This window comes from Argentina silus (assembly GCF_951799395.1).
Source record: "Argentina silus genome assembly, chromosome: 12".
NCBI lineage: Eukaryota > Metazoa > Chordata > Actinopteri > Argentiniformes > Argentinidae > Argentina > Argentina silus.
The window spans coordinates 4,677,844-4,697,435 of NC_139666.1; the positions used below are offsets into that span (position 1 = coordinate 4,677,844).

The 19,592-nt window shown below is 43.2% G+C and overlaps 1 protein-coding gene across 1 annotated transcript in view; it reads right to left on the reverse strand.

The window, feature by feature from the left end:
- znf804a (zinc finger protein 804A) overlaps positions 1-19,592 on the reverse strand; it is a gene marked incomplete at both ends in the record, with an annotated part of 40,130 nt that overhangs the window by 12,591 nt on the left and 7,947 nt on the right. The window lies entirely within an intron of this gene.

A 19,592-nucleotide genomic window follows, 5' to 3' on the forward strand; every position in this document is an offset into this window, starting at 1 on the left:
CTGGAGTGTTCTTTCCAGAGGGCATGAGGCAAGCATATGTCTCTCCCTCCACTCTTGGCAATCAGAATGAAGCCCAGACTGCAAATACCTACTTAATTCTACGAATGCTTTCCTCTCTTCAAAGTCGCCAGATATAGGCGATCAACCGTAGCACCCAGGGACTAAACTCTATGGGGCGCTTTCCCAGACACAGATTAGTCCTAGTCCGAGACTAAAAAGCATCCTCGATGGAGAGTTTTCATTGTGATTTAGTCCAGTTTCACCCACCAAGATAATTTAGCCTATTCCTGGCATAGAAAGTCTTTTCAATGGAGCTTCCCTACGGAACACACAGCTTCATCTGGAGCAATACACACATTGGTTAACATGAAAGTCTAAACTTTGAATAAAACAAACTCAGTCAAATTGCTTTAAATTTAAATGAAAAACCCCCAACCCTGTCACTATGTTAGTTTGTCATATCGCCAACTACAGATGAATGCTTCATTACGTAATCAATTAATGATAATGACAATCACTGAATCACTTACAGAATATGTCACAAGTTGTAATCACAATCACGAGACGATCATTACTGGTTTTCCTAGCGCATCAGAGTGTGATGTTGATGAGATGTGGTGCTTCATTTACATCCTTGATTGCATAATTATGATGTCAGAATTAGTACAACGTTTTAGCCGATAATTCATGTTTTCCTCTCCGTAGGAACGGAGTCGTTCTCCAGTGACTTACTGCCTGACATTTTTCTTCTGACACTAAAAGCAGATTAAAAGTGAGCGACATGTATTTGAATTTGTGTGCAGTCAGCCTTTGTGACAGGCAGCTCCATTGAAGTAAACTAGTTGAGACACAAAAGAAAATTTAATTTTTTCTTCATACAGCACTGGTTCTATTCATATAGCAATTGTCAGCAATATGAAGAAACCTTATTGGGTCATAGCAAAATCTACAGTTTATAACTGTTTATAACTTGTTATTGACTAACATTAACAAAGCTACTTATAAGATGTCTATTTACTACATAAGCATAATACACATTTCTGATCATTTCTATCAACAGATGGAAGTAACTTGTGTTATACTCATACCATAAAATGTTATAAACTTTCAGAGTGCACTGTAACAGCACTCGGATGTTCCTTTAAAATAAACCTGCGTGAAAAGGGAAGGTAGTCATTAAATGCAAAATCATTATGCTATTTAATTCTACTTATTGCTTTGTCGATCAAGGGTCAGCGGTGGCAGGGAGGACAGGGTCATCAGTATTGATCCATCATTTTATCTGAGTGATTCCTCTGGCCTGGCCCCTCCTGCTAATGCTAATGGTTTGTGTTTGCGGGAGGTCAGATGTAGCTGGATAAAGCTGGCTCTCAGGTGCTGTGTGTGTGTATGTGTGTGTGCGTGCGCGTGCGCGTGCGTGTGTGTGCATGTGTGCATATGTGTGTGTGTGCTGGTGGAAAATGCAGCGACCTCCCTGTGTTTGGAACATCAGGGGTGTGTGGACATGTCTGGACTGTGACAAGCCTTTAAAGCAAGCAGGATTGTATTCCACTCTTTTCCTCCGCTGGCTCTCTGTTCTCTAGCCCCGGGCCTACTACTGTGAAGTGAGCCTAAAAGAACATGTAGCTGTATTAAGACAAGAGGGGAGGTGAAATCACTCACACACACGCACGCACGCACGCACGCACGCACGCACGCACACACACACATATAGAGGCCTCATGTTGGATTTAGAGCAAAGGAATGAAACGGAAATGAATTAGCTTGTAAAGACCACAATTAGGAAATCCTTGACATCAAACTTGAACATTTCCCCACAGTGATTGTTGCACTGCATCCATTGTAGGCACACCGGAAGAAAAGTCCAAGAGTACGTGAAGGATGAAGGAAAGAAGAGGAGAGAAGAGGGAAAGAGAGTGGAACATTACTGACAGCTAGTCAGCAGAGACATGGCTCCACCTGACAGCTGCTAATTTTCCCGAGGTTGCCCTCCTATTGTGAGGGGAGGAAGCGATGGTATAATTACAATCTGCAATCAGATGAGGTTATGAAGGGAACGGCACATGTTTTATTTATTTTTATTTCTTCACCGTTTTCCAAAGACACGATTTACTGTAGCAGGGAAGATGGGTAAAATCACGAAGAAGCACGCTGCAATTACCGAGACGTGCTCTCCTGTCTGATGAAGCTGGAGCTCGTACAACCCTGACCAGAAGCGGAGGAGTTTTGAGTGAGAGTGTACGGCTGCAGCTCCCGCCTCATTACATGGACATCTGTCAGACATATAGTATAGTCGACCATAGTCAGGATGCACTGAGCAAACTCTGAGATATAGTTTGTGAGTGGTGATCCCTTTTGCCTGGTCTGCAGACTTGTCAAAGTTGTGCAGGCTGGATCCTCTCTTGACTTAGACTCAATGTAACTCAATTTCTCAATGTGACCTCTCACATGAGTGATACTAATATCAATGGAAGATTACGTCCCCGGATTTCATGTTACAGTATGATCCTGTCCTTACTGTTTAACCTGATGCCGTTGTCACTTTATCGTGACGTATTTACTTTCAATGTAAACATTCCTACATAAGTCATCCAAAGTAAGTCTGCTTTAATCCCCATTAGAATGGGGATTAAAGCAGACCTATTTTGGATGATTTACTCAATCAATTGAAACGTTTGATATAGTTCACTTCAGACCCATTCCATCATTCGAATTGAAGCCACACTGTGTGACAATAAACACTATAGTGGTCCCTGTCCTCCTGCATTTAATGAACAGAACATTCCGGTCTCTCTTGAAAAAAATTGATTTGATCCCAACTAACCTGGATCAATAAAGTTTAGATGAAAAAATAATAAAACATCTTCCGTCTGGAACATCGGAACAATAATCATCTTTCTCTAAAAGGGAAAGAAAAGGAAGATGTAACCTTTGTGGGACTCTTTCCCATACAACGATACACGAGTTCTACCGAAGAAAAACAAAAAAACCCCAGGACAGAACGTTGAGTGAGAGTGATGAGCAGCAGTGTAACTCTGTAACCGCCTCATCGACGTTGCAATAAAAATAACTTCAATACGATGTGAAGTGGAACAAATGAGATTAGAAGCTACCCACAAACCACAGTGACGTTTGGTCTGAAAGATGACTAATTTTGCTCGTTCCAACGCTGCCGCGGTGGGCAGCTGAGGGTGTGAAATCAGGATGCTTACGATACTGGCTCATTGACTCTCCATCTTCTTTACAACTTCACTTAAGCCCCCAGTCTCCATTACTGGGACTGGGGAGATCATTTCGTTTTACTACCCGATGGCTGAAGTGTGTTTAAAAAACACACTAAACCTGCTTTAATGGTACAGTAACACTATAAAAGGATATGACAGATCTTTCAGTTGGCTTTGAGTACAAGCATAACCTGAAGGTGACGTGATGATACTTTTGTTTGTTTTGGTTTGACATTATAATAATTATTTCACTCGACTCAAAGTGCTTTAGGTTTTCTAATCTATGATTCTGTTTCTATACTATTTCATTCAATGCTCCTCAGTTCCATATCTTCCGATGCCCCTCACATATCAAGCATTTTTGATCATTCTGATGACTACAGACCTACAATACAGTCTAATACAGATCCCTAGTAGGGAGGTGTATTCCCTTGCTTTCATCTCTTCCCTCCTGACGCATCGCCAGATGATTTATATCACTCCAAGCTTCATCCATGCTAAAGCTTAGCGCGTGCCGTTTAATCTCAGGTTCACCATCCAATCCATTGTGATGAATGGACACCTAAACCTCGACAGTGCGTCTGCTCTTGCTGACAGCAGGGTCTATGCATCACCGTTTCAGATCAAACCGCCGGTATCTAGCGGGCCTCATCTCCTTTGCCCCCCAGAGGATAATGATAAGGGACGTGGTGCCACAGTGAGACAAGCTGTAATTAATCCAGGCCACCCTACGACGAGGACCCGGCCATCTAACTGTGTCTTCATGATGTCTGAGGTCTCGTTGCCCTCCAGCAGCAGAGGCTATTCTATCACTCCATATGACGTGGAGGAATTAGCCTGGAGACAGCCGCTCCTCTCCCTGTGACGGAGGTCCAAACACAGCAGAGAGCAGTGGGGGTCTCCATGAGACCTCTCTATCACAGAGTCTTTCAGCTGAGAATAGAACTGTACTGTATACAGAGTGTGTGAGTTTCAAAGAGACTTGGTGAGCTGTGATTGGGCTTTTGTTTCCTGGGCAGTCAACCTGGTCTCATCAGTGCATTTGTGTGTGTGTGTGTGTGTGTGTGTGTGTGTGTGTGTGTGTGTGTGTGTGTGTGTGTGTGTGTGTGTGTGTGTGTGTGTGTGTGTGTGCGTGTGTGTGTGTGCGTTTGTGTGTGTGTGTGTGTGTGTGTGTGTGTGTGTGTGTGTGTGTGTGCTTGCATGCATGTGTGTGTGTGTGTGTGTGTGTGTGCTTGCATGCATGTGTGAGTGTGTGTTTGCACATCAATGCTTGTGTATGAGGGAGGGTATTGTTTTGAAACAACACAAATCTGTGTTGGCAGGAATTGCTTGACCTTGCGGTCATGCTGAGACTGTTTATTCAGTGTCCTCCCGGTCTCACACCATTTGACTCTGGGGCCGACAGAGGGCCTCGCTCATACACTACGCTGGGCTAAGTAATCCTACACAAGGCCAAAGCTATGCACATTTCAAAGGGGATGAAACAGTCCTTGGTGCTGATGAAATGATATGTGATTACCATTCCCATGTCCCGAAGCCCCGTTTGGCCCCTCCCATCGCCCGGTTGCAGAGCAGAGAGAAGAAGAAATGTGGAGAATTCTAAAATAATTCTAATGACCTACTTCAGCTCTCCCCTCGAGCATCCCAGCAGCCAGCAGTGTGCATATGAATAATAACAATAATAATAATAATAATAACAACAACGACAACCGCCGAGAGTTTAACTTCAGCAGTCTATTGTGGAAATGGTCATAAGAAATTAATGTGGAATCAAATAGACATAGTGACTCCAGTTGTTTCCATTTGATAGCAGATTTGCTCATCTCTATAGATCATAAATACATTTCTACATTCATGAATTATTTCACATTTCCAGATCGCCTTGTATGTAAGAACTTATACTCATAGAGCTATATAAATAGCTGTTATAATCTAAGGAATGTTCAGCTAATGAACATCATAGAACCTCTGCAAACGCATACTGCACAATGCAGCCTGTCTGAAGCTTCAAGCCCAACAGTCATTCCTTTTGGCTTTTCTTTGAACTGCCTGGGATGCTCTTTATAAAACCTTCATGAATAAAGCTGGAAATAGACTATAATTATATCCCGGGAATATTACAATAACATGTTATACAGACTTGCATTCCACAATGATCTTCCTCATGGGTGTAGGTTTGATTTTAGATGTTGAGACACTTCTGATTTTTACTAGACATCTGTTGATTTTAGATGTCTAGGGGTTTTGTGGAGCAATTTAAAGCTAATTTCCTGCCTTTCTACACAATTTAACAAGACTCATGGCACCTCTAACAGGTCATTTAGAGGACAGCAGCAAATACGACAGGAGGGGACTAAAATGTCTTTTTTTAAAAGTGAGTGGGACATGTCCCACCCATGCTTAATAAAACCTCATCTTCCTTAGTTTCCCAATTCAAGGTTTTAAGATCGGTATTAGACAGCTGAAAGATTATTCTCTTTCAGTTGGCTTAGTAATAATAAAGTACTATGTAACAAATCTACTTACACAGTTATAGTACTACACAGATGATCATATCTGTCAAACAGATTATTAATATAATTTCCACCCCTCTGGGCTACATCTTGAAATCGAAATGAATCACAGGGAACCAATGACTTTAGTAAATTATGTGTAAATGGAAGACACTTTACAAAACCACCTTCATAAACCTTCATAAACCTTATACTCACTAACATAGATGCTTCACAAATTATTCATACGTAAATCCATACTATACCAAGGGTGTTATAACTGGTCCTAACATCGGGTGCTTTGCCAAATGTGGCCCAACTCATTTGCTGCCATTTATCTGTCATGACAATTGCTTCGAAATGATCTGTGAAGCAAATAGGCTTCATAAAGAATTGATGAAGGCTTTATGAAGTCTGAAAGGTGTTCATTCATTTACAGTGGGGCCTAAAAATGTCTCATTTGCTCTAAAATGTAGCATCTCTCCTTGGATGTAGAATCTCCTCCCTCTTTGTTTAGACAATTGAAGAAGACAAATGACCACAGGGTCATATTTGGTTCTGACTGAGTGAAACTCACTTTAGTGTGTTTATCTGTTCAATCCTCTCTTCTCCTCAGCTTCAGAATCCACATCCTCATCAAACATGTGTCTTAAAAAAGACACTGTAGAAACACAAAGACCTTCAGTGATTAAATGTGAAATATTCTCACTCTTGACATTTTCCTAGCCTTGCAGACCGACGTTGTAATTACAGGCAGGTTTTGGAAGATAGGACATGTCACAGAGTGAGTTGGGTGTAAATGCCTAGGCGTTGAGGAAGATGAGACATCTCCTCCTCCTCCTGCTCCTCCTCCGCCTCCCCCTCCACCTCCTCCTCTTCCTCCCTTCATCAGTGTGGGCTGGCTGCTCACCACAGGCAATGTCCCCCTACTGTCGTGTCTGCATGATACGCTGCACTGACTCTCAAAAATCTCCCCCAACGCAGACTAAATGAGGCTGCATGGCTAATTGCTTGTAAAAACAATTTCCCCCCAAAGAGTCGTCAGCTGGGCTCTCGGATATCCTACAAGGCAATTATGACACACTGGATGAATGTCACAAGGATGACTTTTGATTTCGGCAATCAGAATCAAGATCTAACAGTCTCATTCTAATGTGCTGATTAACTATGAGAGCCAGAAATTAAAAGCATTTGCATCTTTGACCGTGATGAGTTTTCAAAAATTCAGTGACTCGAAGATAGAGACTCTTAAAACGTTCGTCATTCGAGGATGTTACAAAAACCAACTAAATAACACATGTAGAAATTGAAATAGAGAAGATACAGTAGTTTATTTTTGCAGTGGACGGAAAACAATTATTATTATGATCTACTTCCCTATTGTCGTGGCAAAGCTGATACATGACTATGCCTTCCTACTGCATCAATCAAGCCACTGTGGTAGAGCAGCAAGCCTACGACACACACAACCAAATCAACTCCATAACACACTCTCTAGATGTCTGGCAGAACGCATTACAGTCAAAAAGTCATTCCGTGTATACAACAGGCCTTATTTGTCTACAATAGACGATCTTGTTCTAGACGAACTTTCTGTTATCACTATAATTAGATACCACAACTGAGGAATCCAATTACGGTGGCTGCACTGTGGTAAATGGAGAAATCAAAGACAATATTTGGGCGGTATTAAAGTCTCAGTGGGACGTTGGCGACAGCTGTGTGAATAAGCATCGCCTGATAAGTCCCAAGGACAACAGGAGTCAGGTGTCAGAAGCGATAAACATCCCAGTATGGGACCTAGGACCCTGCACAGTCTGTTGTTTGGGATCCTGTCAGGAATTATTAGCGGCAGCAGGGCTCTCGGTGGGATCAGGGGCCTGCAGAAGGCATCAGGGCCCCCACAGACATGCACAGAGCTAACCACGAAGGTGGGATCAGGGTCCCTGCAGAAGGCATCAGGACCCCCAGAGTCATGCACAGAGCCTACCGGCATCAGGGGAAGGGGGGGGGGGCATCAGGGGAAGAACTCATCAGGGACATGGGCCCATCTGGGGGCTCGTCTGGGATCAGCACATATGTGCTCCACATAGGCCCGCCAGGCGTCACCCAGCCTGGCCCTGCCATCTGAGCCCAGTCACTGCCACCTGAGCCCGGGAACGAGGGGAGGAGAGGAGAGGAGGTCTCAGTGAGCTTGCTAGCTACGTGACCAGACCCTTTACAGATCAGTGAACCGTTGGCCTAATGCCCTAACATAAAAACATGAAGCCAAGTCACACTTGTTGCAGTGTTGGATGCCTGAATGTATGTGTACTTGATGGAGGTTTATGGAAATGGAGGGTGGGATGATATATGTTAAAAGCATTGACCTGCCACTGCACTTCAAAGTCCTGGCTCTCCCCTTTTGACCGCATTGGTTTCAGTCTTTGGTTTGTTCTGAAATGTCAGCTGTGTTTTGGCAGCCAAAGCCCTTTTGAGGCGTGCATCTCACCCATTCAAATGGGAGATTAAAGGTGAAAGCTTTCGGAGTTGTCACCCATTTTGAACTGTGTTGAACTCAAGGTTGAACCGAAGCGAAAGCAGCCAAGTCCTCTGAACTGAGGGCTGCATCTCATTTCCTGGTCTTCCAGAGAGAATTGTGACAGAGCAGTGTTCTAGTTTTCAATCAGAGGAGGAAGGTGGAGGTAGAAATCGGAGTATAATCGGGCTCACCGTAATGCATGGAATGGAATGAGGAATGATACGCCTGTCCTCCGATTTCTCCATCCAACAGCCTCCACTGTTCACCAATGGACTTTACACTTTTCATACTGTAGGTGTCATTTCCAAGAAAACCTTCCTCAAGCCAAATATTGCAGTCATGTTCTAGGTAACCTTTTCATTGTCTCACTATCTTCTGACTAACAGTTGAGCGAGGAACTCTAAACCTTTCCAGATCAGTGTGTCAGCATAAGAGTCATTCTTACCCTCACCTGTTGATTCACCTTTGATTAACGTTCTGTAGGTGAACCTCAGTACCTTCAGTCACACACGGTTTACACAAACTGGATTCTGAACACATCTGGTATTTCTCTCACACATCTCACACAACACCGTTGGTTTGGTGTAACAACATTTTCATCACAAAGTTATCAAAGTCGAAAAGAGGATATGGTACTTCTTTGAAAACAAATGTTTTTTAATTTAATAGAAGATGAAACAGCCATTAATTCCTCAGATTTCTTCAAAGATGCAGCAGATCGTGCTTGCTTTTAAGGTTCTCAACTAATTCCAATTGTTCATGGGATGGTTTACGCTCATGACAAGAATCTTAAGTATCATCTTGTCTATTCCATAATTTGCATAATTTTGGCATGAATATCTTATGTGAATGATAACAATGTACTGTAATGTGTGTTTAGTGGATGTGCTTTATTTAAAGTATTGACTAATGTTGACTTGGTTTTATTAAATACTTTAAATGTCAGTAAAGTTTGAATGTGTGCACAGCTGTTTCACCGCTGACAAGACAACAATTAACAACATGCTACACTTTCAGTAATGACTGTTTTGTGACATGACATTCAGATTAATTGTAGAGGCCATTTGTAAATATACTTGAACGTAATCTTTCCCACACATGGTAAATCATGCACATTTTGCAAAATTTAACCTTGTCTCTTGATAAAATGTTTAAGGCCATATGAAGTATCTAACACATGACAGCATGCTAGATTGTAAAGTTATTTGGTTATGGCAACATTGATTCCAACAGATTTAAGTCAAGTATAAGTTAAATATTTGAACACAAACTACTTCCAAGGCGCTCAGTAAACTGCATTTTCCTCTTGCCTTAAAGGCCAGGAATGACTGCTGGTAACATTCCCTCCATAAACAAATGCTTCCTCGGTTAATGCTTAAATATTAATGTGGCACAGCTGAGAAAGACGGCATATGAATCTAGTTTATGGCTTCTTTGCCACGCGTGCAGCCAATGTGATCAAAGCCTCCAATTTCTGTGCTAACACTTTGAAATGGATGCTGCAATCTCTGCCCCAGCTCACAGAAAGAAAGACCTCATGTTTACTGAACCTCCACAGACCTGGAACTCACAAGCTAAGACTCTGGTGATGTGTAAAAGGTCACCAACATTGAAGTCATGGAAACTGGAGAAATTATACGAAGCAATGCCCTGTGCATTATGTATGTAGTGTAAGAATGAGCTGTAATAGCATTCTGGTCTCTTTTCTGATTTCGGTTGTTCTCTGATGTCTGATCTGAAGGAGGACCTCCCCCATGTCTATTCCCCTGGTTGTTGGTCTATATGAGAGAGGCAATGCATTATGGGTTGTTTTTGAACCTGATTTCATTTGGTTTTCTCTCGCTCTTTTCCTTGTGATGGTTGATATCAGTACACGCAGTATAGTTGTAATGTTGTGGCCATATACTGCAGCCCCATGATTGGCTTTTCAACACGGTGCTTCAAGCTTTTTGACTCCAGCTCATGAAATACATCTTTTTATGACTATCCTCCTTCTCCTTCTCCCTCTTTCACTTTTAGTTTTCATTGCATGGTCGATCTAATTATCCTGCACGTCTGAGCCTGGAACAATATGTTAGCATAGCCCCCCCCTACACTTAACATTTAGCTGAGGCCAGGTCTTGTAATAAAGCAGTGGAGAGATCAGACGTCCATGTCTTAGCATGCCAATCAGGCTAGCGTACAGTAGCAATTAAAAACCCATTGGTCACCTCAATCAATCTCCTGCATGTAAAAATTCATAAGCTGGCATATACCTTTCCATGAACAATATTCATCTATGGACCTATATTCTATTATTAGGGTCCACCATGTGGGCAGATAGCCTATTAGTGGTGAGGCTCAATGAAATGTCTTCTTCATTAGTATTCAAACGTCATTGACATTTAACTGGAACTGTGCAGCTCTGTTCTTTCATTGTCTTTATCCTCCAATGTTGTTGAATGAGAGCTTATATCTGTGTGGTTGCTATACACTTAAAACCCCACAAGACAGGCGAAGTTTGACGTTTTATTGCGATTTGTCTGTCTCTCTGTGATGGTTTTAGCTTCTGAGTTGTTCCTCTCCAATGGTCCCACTCCCTACAGTGTACAATAATGACTCCCAGACTGTAGCTTTGTGTTTCAGTTCAGTGTCTCTCCTTTTCATCCCCTCCTCTCCTCCCCTCCTCTTCTTCCCACTCCACTCTTCCCTTCCCCTTCGCTCTTCTCACCTCCTTTCCTTCCCACTCCACTTCTCTCTTCATCTCAGTCCCACCCCACCGCCTCCTCTTCTGAAACCTCTAAAGCTCCTCACTGTATCCCCCAATTAAGAAGGTTCTAGTAGCAGCCAGCTCCATCCTTCCCATCTCCTCCTGGAGACAGAGGAGGAAAAGCACACAGACTGACACTCCAACCGATGGAGACACATGTACCCTAATACTGTACACCTCCCCACACACTCACTCTAACTGATACACACGCTACAAATAGACACTCAACGCACAATAAGAATCAGTTACACATTCACAACAGTGTGGAAAAGACAAGAAAAGATTAAATGCTTGAGGACAAGGAACTAAAAATACACAATTGCTTTTGTTACTAACCCACTGTGCTCCAAAGCAAGTCAACTGGGAACGCATTACAAAAGCTTCATTCTAAAAAGGATAGCAATCAAAGCAAGATAAAAAAGAAGTAAAAAAAAAAAAAGAAAAGTCTCTCTGTTTTGCGTTGCCATGGCAGAGGCAGAGTGTATTTCTGTAGTGTGATGTGGCTGAGGAGATCACAGTGAGCACTCAGCGCTCCCCCCGGAGGAGCACGGAGGAACATGGCCACACTCTACAGAGATCTGCCATGGGGTACAAGTCATTAAACTGGGATGGGGACTCTCCAAAGCCAAAGCCTTACAACTTCTCACGCTGAATTTCTCTCTCTCTCTAATTTTCTCAATCTCTCTCTCTCTCTCTCTTGCTCTAATTTTCTCAACTGCTCACTCTCACTATAGAACACATGCACTGGCCATGATCCTACATACAACTACATATGTGCACAAGACAAAAAAAACACACTCATACACACACACACACAGACAAAACACACCGTACGCAGACGAAACACACACATAGCAGTAACCACAACCAGAGCAACAAAAACAACAACGGGGATGTTTTGTGTTCAGGATTCGTCATCTCTCTAGTATGGCTGAAATGTGAGAGGTGTGAGGTGTTCCCACTAGCCCCGAAAAGGAATGTGTTAGACTATTAACTGTGCGTAGCCGGGATGAAAACAATCGGAAACATGTACAATAGGAGAGAAAACATAAATGCACTAGCCCGTCTATCTAGTGACATATCATAAAAAACACATAGTCTGCCCATCTAGAGCCACACTTAAGATACGTAAAGCCTGCTTCTCCTAAACAGTGCTGTCTCCTGTCTGTTGCAATTGCTCTATTAGAATTGTATCATAGATTTCATTTGACTTGTGAAAACTGAATTGGAGCACTCGACATGACATGCCCTTAATCAGAATGACATGAAAACTATTAAACATTAATAGTGCTTGAAACGAGCTCGCTGGCTTTGGAGTGAATTTACATCCCATAACAGGGGGGCAGGGTTGAGAACAGCGTGAAGTGAATGCATTGAGGACGTGCTTTGCAGATACAAAGGCCCTTTTTTATCGCCTGACATTGTGGACCATGGTGTCTTGTCTTGCCAGATGGATTTCATGTGTTATGGTTCAGGAATAGGCCTCTGTGGAACACAATGTACTGTACCATATACTGTATGTGTGTCCTTTGGTCTGTAACTGTCTCTATTGATTCACAGAATAACCAAACTCCCTACATGCAGGTCTATCCATGCCTGTTAGGAGACAGATACCAGACACTGTAGAAGTCCTTGTAAAGAGGAAGGAAATGGCTCACATTTTTTAAAAACACTACTGAAGCTACTGTGGAACAAAATTGGTTCAAGGCCGGAGAGATAAGAGAGTATCTTCAGCAGAGAACATGAGTTTGTCTTACCCCTGATGTGTAAGAATGTCTGGAAGACCTGGGCAGCCACAAAACCGATCCATTGCGAAACTGAGCAATGGAGCAAAGGGCAGCCAAGGTGACTCTTAATGGAAAACCAACTCCCAGAGACAATGGCCAATCTGTTCCCAGTTGTGGCAAAATGAATTCCCATCACAAAAAAGAAATCAATACTCATTGTGGCCTCCTTCCTCTTACACCGCCATTTGTCTTTTAAACAGAACCCTGTCACTTCCTCTGAGGCTCTCGAAGAAACACCGGCCTCCCCCTGCTCTTAAATTCCAAGGATGCTCACACTAGATGCTACACCACTGTGAGTTCTATTTAATCAGTAACTTATAGCTTTTCGCTCTATCCCAGACGACAGAGGGAGCGAGATAGTATTGTCCAAGGAAAAAATCTATCAACTGGAGGAGGATTGCTTTTTCCCTTCTGCCGTATGGGGAGGAATATAATACACATTATTTAGATACAGGACAACCGCTGTGGAACGAAAAGGCTAAACTGATAGGTTGCAGACTCAGGGCTGAGTCTTCTTGTGAAAGCCATTTCTCCTCCATATCAGGCCTTGGGCTGACACTGAGAGAGGAAAGACCGGCTGATATTTAAGGCCGTAGTCTCACTTCTCTCCGTATCAGTGTGAGAGTTCGGGAGCCCAGAGAGCAAGCTGGCCTCCTACTAGGAGCAGAGCCAAAGAGGTTGTTTATCATCGCAAGGCTTAGTATGATCCCCCCAATACAATAAAGTCCAGCCTGGTCTGAATGAATAGTAGCCTCTGTTCACGATTGCGCTCCAAGGGTCAAGACTACATTATTAGACCCACCGGGTCTGTGTTTCTTTGGGAAACTGTTTTCTGAAAGGTTTTGAAAGGTTTCCGGCTCGCATTGACTAGCCTTTTAATCAACCATCAGGTAAGTGCCAACACCCCCCCCGACACACACACACTTAAATGAGAATCAAATGTCACCAATTTCAGCCGCAAAAAATAACCGTGGTTGTAAATGTCACAAGACCTAAAATCAACAGTAATAAGCGCTTTGATCAATAATGCACCAAGCTGTCATGTACAGACGCACTCTGCATTAATTAACTCCACCGTTGCAGACGGAGTCTGGGGCCGTGCGTAGGTCTCAGCACCCCTCCCTTGTTCAGCCAGCCAGGAGAATAGATCCAATTTGCCGATTGGCAGGAAGTGAACAGCTTTGATTAGCACACGTGACATCAGACAGACAGCAGATGTGAGTCACCATGTGACTAGAACCGGACCCCTCTATCTGTCTGGGATCTGGAACGGGCCACGACGGTCTTTCAGCGATGTCTGGGACAGGCCAACGATTGGATCAAAGGAAGGATAAAGATGTTGTGTGAGTTGATAAACCATTGCTCTCTATCTACCCTTTAAAGAGCACACTGATAAATTAAGTTACTGTGTATGGCTTAAGGCCTAATCATATCAACCTGAAGGGTCTTCATTTCTGTATGAAATTACTGATAGATTTTTCTGTTTTCACCTGTGATTGAATTTACTGTTGCCCAGGCTTGATCAAACATAGAAATGGCGCTGTGCATGTACTTACAGATTTAACTGATTTGAATCCATTTCACCTTTGATTGCATGCCTCGATGTTCCTTTATTTGCTTGGCATTCAGAACCACACAATGGCACACTCATTCTATAGAAGACATTCTACAGGTTTGTTTATATCCACATTCTATTTTTACATCTGTGAGCTCAAGTCAGTGGCGGGTTCATCGCCTTTCTACTGCTGTTTATTGTTGCTACTGTATCCTTCAGAAATGAATTGCATTATCGCAGGTTCCTCAGTGCAGTACAGCACATTCATCTACAGTGTAGTAAAATGCCCCCCCCTCCCTCCCCCCCCCCCCCCCTTCTGGCTGAATGCCAAGCACTGCCACTGAAACACTCTGACATTTGCTCCCACATAACATCTGTCAGAGTTACTTTGGGATTGGCCCTTCCCTCCGCTTCCTGATTGGGGCATTCCAAAATAACAAATCAAATCACCTTTCACTCTCCCCTGTAAGTGCTAGAGAAACACTGACCGCACATTAACTATTAAATAGCATCGGCTACGACGGTACTGGCGCATAAATGAGAGGCATTTCAAGTTGTAGCTGTGCAGCAGAGAACAGATGCTATCACAGCCTCAGATATAGCCCCCCTAAGCACTACTAAATGGGAGGTAAATGTGGACAGTCCTCTACGCATGTGTCCTGCCTGGATGGAACGGTGTGTTTTTTTCGTCTTTGTGGCGTCCTATGAATCTCAAATCAATTTCAAGGTGAACAAAAAGGTTGGGGCTTTGATTTCTAATTCTATAAGGCCTACAGTTTGATCACTTTTAAATGAATGAATCCAATCATCAGCTAAGACTGGGATTGGGAGACTTTTTGCTAAAAAGTGCGTTGAATAATATTTGTCAGATTTTTTCAGTGAGCATCCATTGTGTACTTTAAACATCATAGGAACAGCCTTAGGCGTCTGTAGACAATCCCTCTCCATACTTCTCCTCCTGACATGCACTTCACAAAGCTTAATTAGTCTTGCAGTTCTTAAGACGCGACTGGCTAATGAATTTGATTAAGTAGTTAAGCATCATGACATGCTGTGCTTTTCTGTGGCAACTCTGAAGAAGGGTGGAGAAGGAGGAGGAAGAGGAGGGGGAAGAGGAGGAGGAAGAGGAGGGGGAGAAGGAGGAGGAGGAAGAGGAGGGGGAAGAGGAGGGGGAAGAGGAGGAGGAGAAGGAGGAGGGGGAAGAGGAGAGGGAAGAGGAGGAGGAGAAGGAGGAGGGGAGGCGAGTGAGACGCTAAATAAAGAAGCTGCCTCCACAGTTTCAACACCTTAAACAACGCTGCCTATCAGCAATCAGACATTACTGTATATTATGATGTACTATCCAACACCATGGCTGTGGCAGTGGAAGCTAAGTATCCAGTGTGGGGGTAGCACACCATTAGGCCAAGATCCTCAAGAAGGTCTGAGGGCGAAACTTGAGTTTACATGAGGCTGGGTTGCCCTCATCACCATAGCGTGATTCCAAATCACCTCCACTACAGTTACAGTCCTGACAACTGTGGTTTACCCAGGCCTGTGGGGGGAGAAGAGCCAGAGTGGCAGCCATGCTGTCTGAGTGCTTGTGTCCCAGGCTGCCTGGTCTGGTCGGGGTCGTATCATGTGTCCTGTAACCACTGCTGGCTGGCACCCGGCCTGTCAGTGTGCCCCGGCCCGAACCTGACCTCTCCCTGGGGTCTGACTATGACCTGCCACTGGCACCTCCTGGCATGGTTACGTAACCCCTGTACCATCTGTAACCATCCAACAGAATAGACAACCCTTGTACTGGGTTTGCACGCCATGGCTACCTTCCAGTTTGCAGTGAACCATATGGTAACATATTCTATGAGGCATACACACACATATGGTTTTATCTGTACTTCATTATAGGCTTTATAACTAGGTCATTACAGATATGTACATAGGATGCCTTATATTGTCAATATAGCTTTGAACAAGTCTTATAATATGCTATGCATGCATTATAACTGTATGCTCTAAGTAAATGTACATATTACATTCACATCCTGTCATTAATGTACCACATCAGGATGATGCTTTTGTAATAATATTAAAAGGTATTATTATACTATAATGACTTGTAATTTATAACAATATTCATCAAATAACGTGATTTGTTCATCTCTGTTGTGTGATTATTTTGAGACCAAACAAAGGCTAGACTTATCACCCAATCAAATTAATTCTAACGAGACAATATGATAATGGAAGAAATCAAAGGAGGTAAGAATCTTGACAAGAGACATAATTAAAAGGGTAATTACATTCTGAAGAAATATGCACACTCTCACACACTTAAAACATTAGCAACACACTCTTGAAAAGAGTCCTTTCTACAGTGGCATTGTGCTGTTTGAATGACAGATAGGCACAGATAGACTTAGGCAGGCACTCATGCACACAACACACACACTCATGTTGGTATGGACACACACAAAGACAACCACGGATAGGTGGCATATGGCAACAGTATAAGAATGACACACACACACACCCACACACACACACACACACACACACACACACACACACACACACACACACACACAACCAGTGGGGAACACTAGACACACACACCCTCACCCACACACATGCATACACACACACACACACCCACACACACACACACACACACACACACACACACACACACACAACCAGTGGGGAACACTAGACACACACACCCTCACCCACACACATGCATACACACACACACACACACACACACACACACACACACAACCAGTGGGGAACACTAGACACACACACCCTCACCCACACACACGCCAACCAGTATGCAGGCTTTTGCGTAGACCCCAGCACCATTAAGCTGTCTCTACGAAGCGCAGAGCTTAAATTTACACAGCAAGCATCAGAGACCTCACCGAGCTGACCATGCACATTCCCGCAGATCCTTCTATGGCTATTACTGCCGCTGTTGTTTCAAGCCAAGATTAAATGAGAGGCGAGAGGAAGATAAATTGCTGGGATCTGCTGGGCAGAGACACAAAAATCAATGTTTTATCTATGGGAGAATTCTAATGAAGGCACAGCTGGACTAGCCGTACAAATCACCGGCAGTTTTGAAACGTTTGTTGCTCTGTGTTTTCTGGGGGCCCGCTTGGTGTGATGCTTAGTGAGGGGCTAACTGATGGATGATCAGAGGATAAATAAGGATTTTGCTTCAGAAATTAAACCGTATTTCTTTATCAGAAAAAAAGTACTCATTCTTATCGGACTCGATGTAATGACAACCGCGTGGCTTTTCAATTACAGAGCAATTTTGCTGACACATGCGTTATCGTCTGTGTGTGTGTGTGTGTGTGTGTGTGTGCGTGTGCGCGTGCGTGTGTGTGTGTTTGTGCGTGTGTACATTCACAGCATGTACTGTATGTGCATTCCATCGGTCACCTGTCAGACTCGGGCAATTAATATCCATTGTCACAAATGAGGCCACTCAATTTCACTATGATATACACAGACCCATCAATCTTGTGATTTACAGTTGACTCACAGCTATCAGATTCAGGCGAATATACTGACATTGGCGCATGAACACAATCTGCCCATGTCCACTTAAACAGACATGCTGTTGAACGAACAGATAAGCATATGTACAGTACAGGCCTCAGACTCGCGTCTAATAATGTACATACATTCATCAAAAGCTTTCATATACTTTCATATATATGATACATGATACAAATACATGAGCTGCACTTTAGTGAGTACCTTAGTACAATGACATCAAAGGAATAGTCCCAGTATGGACGTACAATACTTCAAGCTAAATGAAATACATCCAGTGATATCATCACAATGCGGGTATGGGGATACGGGGGGGGGGGGGGGGGGTGGTGGGCTGGATTAGGGAGTTCATTGAGAGGTAGCTGTGGGACAGCGTAACCGCCAAGTGTCCCCAGAGAGAGGGAGATTATGGATGCTACGGCATACACATACACTCTCAACCAGGAGAGCCCCCCCCTGGACCCTATGTAGACTGTAGTGAAATCACACCACACTCAGAACTAAGTCACATCACACCCTACTCAGGCATGCACTGGCTCTGCAATCAGGAGAGGGCTCTCGACGGCGGCTTTCAACAGCTTCACACTCGAAGGTTTTAGAGATCGAAAACTGCATAGCAAACATGAACTCTCTAAAGTGCACAAACGCTTGCTCTCTCATGCTCTCTCGCTCCCTCCAATTTCGAACAAACACTCAGCACATAACACAGGGCGCAAGCCTCGTGCAGACTATGAGGCAATAACAATACACAGTTGTTCACCACAATATACATACAGGCAATAATACAGATATACTGTACTGCTCTGTGAGTGTTTCCTATAGATTGTCTTGTCTGTGTATGTTTGTTAAACCTGTTACTCTCTCTCTCTCTCTCTCTCTCTCTCTCTCTCTCTCTCTCTCTCTCTCTCTCTCGCTCTCTCTCTACCTCCCAGATTATAAAACGGTGCAGGCTTTGAGGCACAAAATCACCACAGCATGAAATTGCTGCAATCACATTCACTTCAAATAATCTGAAGAGGAAACACCGTAGGCTTTCAACACATATCAAATATGACAGGCTTTGAATTCCCGGGTCAGAAGTCAACTGCTTTTACTTTGTTACCATCAATGGTGAGTCTCCTTCATAGAAATACCATCAGCATTACATATTCTGGCAACAAGGTAGTCGTTAATAGCTACAGTACGACAGTTGAATGGTTAAAACTATAGCTAGCTAGAACGGTATAGCCACACTATTACACAATTGCTACATTAGCTGGTTCATGCATTCATGTTAAAGCAGCCTATGAACAATATTAGCAGGAGCGTAATTGGTGCTGACGCTTTCATTAAATGGTGAAGGGACAGACCACGCACTCCAGAAATAAGTCTAGTATACGTCCCCTGTAAGTTAATAAAGTTGTGTGAGAAATGAGTACTTCAAGCATTCTAACACAAGTGAAATTCGCTGTTCATCTTTTAAATGGAGTGAATTATAGAACCAAACTCAAGCAATTTCTTATAACTTCTGTTTTTAATTAAGTCCTTTGTCAAAGGCATATTGCAAAACCCAGGCAGGGTAAACTGAGTAAGGACTGTGATATTGGCACTATATAAATCACTCCTCCACTTTCCATGCAGGCAGGAACATTTTGTACCACCACTGTCAAAACTAAACATTTTCATTAAGACTTTACTTTCGCTAAGGTTCTGTGATTGGGTTAGGCCTGGAGCTA